The sequence below is a fragment of the Danio rerio genome, chromosome 24 (genome assembly GCF_049306965.1).
Source record: "Danio rerio strain Tuebingen ecotype United States chromosome 24, GRCz12tu, whole genome shotgun sequence".
In the NCBI taxonomy this organism is placed as follows: Eukaryota; Metazoa; Chordata; class Actinopteri; order Cypriniformes; family Danionidae; genus Danio; species Danio rerio.
In genome coordinates, this window is record NC_133199.1 from 26,026,229 (window position 1) to 26,032,228 (window position 6,000).

Sequence of the window (6,000 nt, forward strand, 5' to 3'; positions counted from 1 at the left end):
GGTAAACAATATAGGGAGTCTGTCACAAGTTGTCACTGAATAAATGTGTGAATATAAAACCAACTTTACCTTAATAACTTACACTTTCACGTTTCATTCTTAGCATTCAGTGTCCGCAGTACGGAATTAGCTTTTAAAATAAATTAGCTGTAGATTTATAATTCTAATAACATTTTAAAATGTTACTATTTTTAATGTATGTTTAGCAGGGTTAGTTACTAGTGCTTAAAAAATTTTGTACATTTTAAATTATGTATTTACAGTTTCTATTTCAGGCAGGCGTCACGGTGGTGCAGTGGGTAGCACAATTGCTTCACAGCAAGAAGGTTGCTGGTACCAGCCTCGGCTGGGTCAATTGGCATTTCTATGTGGAGTTTGCATGTTCTCCCCGTGTTCACGTGGATTTCTTCTGGGGGCTCTGGTTTCTCCCACAGTCCAATGACATGCGCTATAGGTGAATTGAATGAACTAAATTGCCCATAGTGTATGAGTGTGTGTGTGAATGAGTGTGTATGGGTGCTTCCTAATACTGGGTTGCGGCTGGAAGGGCATCCGCTATGTCAAACATTTGCTGCAATAGTTGGCAGCTAATTCCACTGTTGCGACCTTTGAAATAGAGTCTAAGACAAAGGAAAATAAATGAATAAATGTTTCTATTTTATTTGTAATCAAAGTTGTAGTAATTTAACTGTGTTTTTGTAATATATTTATGTATTGAATGTAATTTTGTTATATATATATATAATCCTAATTATATAAATGTAAAATTATATTTATTTTATATTTATATAAAATATTAAGTTAAGTAACACAATAGTTTTAGTTTTTATTATAATAACTGATTATGTCAAATAAATTCAGCCAGGTGAGCATAAGAGACTTTTCAAAACATTCACTTAAATAAAAAACAAACAAGTAAACAAATCTTAATGACCTCAAACTTAAGAAACAAATTATACAAAAACACTATCAATATTTAATGACCAATACATTTTAACGACTTCTCTGGTCAATTTATGAATAATCATTGCTCTGTAAGATTTTCAGTGCCAAAACAACTTAAAATATTATTTAAACAAGGTCGCTTCTCCAATAAGACCCTCTGCAAATGGACCGGTGTTATCATGATGGCTTGAGGGCAGGTTTTACCCCAGCTACATCCAGCTGATGCAATATTATGATGGAACCCAGAATCCGGAAAAATGTGAGCTTTTTTTCTCTGAATCAGCTTTTAAATGACCTGATATAATCATCAGTACACTCATTCCTGCGACACATACACTGGAAAAATGGTTCCACACAATTGATTTGTGTTGGGATAACGAAGAAATTAAGATAACTTGTTTTACAAATTGAATGGATTGAAAATAAAATTATTAAGATAACCCTCAAAAAACTGAAGAATTGTGTTTTTTTTCAGCTTAATTTTAACAATTAGCTTAAAAAAACAGCAAATGTTTTTTTTTTTCTAAGTGTACCAAAACACAGATAAAGTAATGTCAACCTAATTTAATGTTAGTAAATCTCAAAGTTATACTGTAACAGACTCTAGGTTTTGGTTCTGATATGATATGCAGGAGTAAAGTAAAAAACAATATCCATTATTTTGTTCCTTTGCTTGTTAAAAATAAAGACAAGTTTTGCAGTACACTACATGACTTCTTCCATTCTTAATTATGGATTGCACTTCTAGTTCGGTTAACTTCTATTCAAAAAAACTGAAACAAATAACTTCAAATAAAAAAGTTTGAACAAATAGTCCATATATAAACTGAAATCCTACATTGTGTGTTGTACTTTTATTTTTATCCATAAGAAAAAATAATGTAACACTTGTTATTTTAATATGAGATGTAACTTCACATGCATAGCTGAAGCTCTTTTGACTTCACTGTCCCTTTGAATTCAGTACAGTAATATGTACAGTACATCAGTAACATTGCTGCGGAAAGACTTGTCTTGAGTTTTTGTGGTTATTCTTGGTCTGTTGAATGTAATTTGATAATTCTATGAAGTTTCCTTTTAATATTCGATGGATGAACTGGAGGACAATAATTACACCAAACACTTTTTAAAGTGGACGTATTATGACACTTTTTACAAGATGTACAACAATCTCCAAAGTACTGACATCTCCAAAGTGTGTATGTGAAGTTTCAGTTCATTATAACCCACAAATAATTTTTAAAAAACTTTTTGAAACAAGCCTCTTTCAGGCTTTGATCCAAATTGAGCTATTTTGATAAATGTCGCTTTAAATTTAAATGAGGTTGTGCTTTTTTTTTCAAAAGAGCAGACAGGGCAGAGCTACAAAAGTCTATGTGTCAGCAGAGTGGTTGCTGCCAAAGTCGCTTTAAGGAACTTTGCGGCCATCTTTGAAACACCTCTCGGGCAGTGTGCTCGGGCATTCTGTCTGAATGGGGAAACATCAAATTCAATTAAAATGTTAACCAAGTTTACGAAAACATTAAATATTTGGAACCACCAATAAAATTAACAATAACTGTCTCATATTTCATTTCTAAAGTCTGAATCAAACAAAATCTGCATATTTTACTGTTGCCTAAGCTAATGCATGTGCACACTCGAAAGAAACACGCTCACAACACCGACCTCAATTTTGGCCATTCTACACATTATCATCCTCTGGATAATGCTTTGTGCTGCTCTTCTGAAGTAATCCACAACTTGGTCTTGATGGTGAATCTCCTTCAGAAATGACAGTGACTCTTCGCTTACAAGTTTGTGGTTGTTTGAGTATTTGCTGTCATGATGTGCATTTGACAGGACGGATTGTATCTCATGTTCATTTCATACAGATTACAAAATCAGAAAAGTTTTGTTTTCAAGTGTAGTGAGTTTGTTTAAAAGCACATGTTTCAAGCTTTATTTGGATATATTTCTTAGGTCTTTGAAGCAAAATTTGCTGAGATTCCAGTGTGTTGACCACACGGAGAACAACAGTCTACAGTGATCAATGAATGGCTCCTGTAAAAGTAGATGGGGCTTCATTTCCTATACAGACTGTTACACTTTCCCTCATTCAAAACTATACGAGTGACGCATCGTGTGTATTCTATAGTCTTTGCTTCTGCTCACACAGGGCATTAGTCTATCCCAGGGGTGTCCAAACTTGGTCCTGGGGGGCCGGTGTCCTGCAGATTTTAGCTCCAACTTGCCTCAACACACCTGCAAGGATGTTTCTAGAGAGTCTAGTAAAAGGTTGATTAGGTAGCTCAGGTGTTTACTGATTGGCTTTGGATCAAAACTTAGCAGGACACCAGCCCTCCAGGACCGAGCTTGGATATGCTTGGTCTATGCTGAGGGAGACACTGTCACTAGTGGGCGGGGCTTTTCCCCTTTGATAACATGTACAAAGCATAATGTGAATCAGTTGTCAAGTGTTCAATCAAGTGTTTCTGCAGACTGTTTTTATGAAGTGTGGTTATAAAATATTAAATTAATAAGTGTGTACTATTAGAGGCTAGATATAGTCACACACTGTTGACACAACTGTCTTAACCCCTTATAAAAATTATTTTTGCATAATAAGTCCCCTTTAAAACCCCCTTTTCTGTAAACAACACATTGTTAACAGTTTAACAGATTTACTCCTATCCATTAGGGTCTTGGAGAAAGGAATATATATATATATATATATATATATATATATATATATATATATATATATATATATATATATATATATATATATACATATATATATACATATATATATATATATATATATATATATATATATATATATATACATATATATATACATATATATATATATATATATATATATATATATATATATATATACATATATATATACATATATATATATATATATATATATATATATATATATATACATATACATATATATATATATATATATATATATATATATATATATATATATATATATATATATATATATATATATATAYATATATATATATATATATATATATATATATATACATATATATATATATATATACATATATATATATATATATATATATATATACATATATATATATATATATACATATATATATATATATATATATACAYATATATATATATATATATATATATATATATATATATATATATATATATATATATATATATATATATATGTGTGTGTGTGTGTGTGTGTGTGTGTGTGTGTGTGTATAATTATTTTTGTCTCTTTTTCTTTTCATTAAACAATTGTATTTGGATTGCTTATGGTGAAATATTAATCAAACTTCTTCTCAAGTGTAATATGCCTTACATACTAATGAAGCATTTTTGGAAAAGTAAATAAAGCTAATTGAAAAGCAAAGACCTAATTGTCTACAATTAAACTGCAAGCAGAGCAGAAATAGGCTGAAAACGAACAGAATATGAAGTTGAGAAGTCTTGTGCTTTTGACATTGTGCAGAGAATTAGTATAAAATGAGGACGTATGTATGGGTTCGGCCAATGGAGGACTGGAGAATGATTGAAGTTGTTGCGCACCTCCTTAATGTAATTTTTGCATTGCATTGGGGATATGAGAATTCTGTGAATCGAACTATTCATTTGTACTTAATAAATTACAAATACTTTAGACATTGATCTCACCTTCTAGGTTTGTACTGAATACACATGGAATTATAGAGCCATCTTCAGACAAGGGCTAAAAATGAAGCATGTCACCAAACACCTCTTACTCAGTTTTCATTATATGCATATGGATTTTTTATAGCACAACCTCATAATTTAAAATGACTCATTTCAGTTCTGTTGAAAGACAGTTCTTCAAAACAAAAGTGCGACCCGTAATTTGAAACCCAGTACGTGTGGAATAGGTTGTCTCAAATCCTAAAAGCTGAGAAGTAACGAGAACACTCTGACAGGAAACGAGCAGATAGAGTCCGTCTCGAAGGGCTAAATTTAAGGTGCCTGTTACTTAATCCCTATAATGCCTCACCGAGCATGAGCCGCCACAACCTCCTCCTCCTCCTTCTTTAAGAAGAGCAACCAACCTGTGTGCTTATTTATTTCACCTCCTGCTACAGGTAACATGTGCGAATTGTTAGGTCTCCTAAATCGGCACAAGAGACCCCTGTTGTACATCATGCAAAGCCTGCTGGGGATGTAATGCTCTGAAACTGTGCTCTCCGCTGAGCTATGGATTATGGGAGGGATTCAAAGACGGCATCTTTTGCTTCTGTTTTCCTGTTTCCTAGGGAACACTCCGTGGTGGCTTTCATCACGCTGATGGAACATTCGGATGGATGCGGATCTGACAATACCAGACCCGGCAGGAAGTGCTGGAGGAGCCGGTCAATAACAGGAATTATTCTGGATCTAGACAGAGCCTTCTAGTTGTCCTATTTGGTCAGCCTGTGGATGCTTAGAAGACATACATTTATGGGTGGGAAATGAGACCGCTTAAAAATTCTATGGGTTTGATGATTCATATTTGTTATATTCAATGAACTACCAATGATAAATCCAGATTTAAATTTTTTTTTGAAACATAAAGTAACAAAAAGCTTTTCAGACATTCATTTTCCTTTTTAAACAACAAACCGCCAATGTTTCAAAGGGCCATGAAACCCTCCTGTCTCAACAGGGTGTTTTCACACCTCTAGTTTGAAGTAAAAAGTAAAGAAAATTGGGTTTGTCCAGCTTTGTTTAGGTGGTGAGTGTCCAGTGGTGAAAGAGGGAAGGGTTTGCATGAAAAGGGGAGTTTCATTACATGCATAAATGAGCTGTATGGAAGTGGAGGATTTCTCTCCACCAGATTCCCCCTAGTCTCATTATCTGGCTGATGACAGTGCAGGTCCACTACCTTATCAATGACTATGTTTACATGGACATCCGTAATGGAATTATTTGCCTTAATCTTATAAGACAATAATGAGATTAAGGTGTTTACAAGAGTTGCTTTTTGAATTTTTCTTTCATGATCCCGTTTTACATGTTATAACATATAATTCAATTAACATC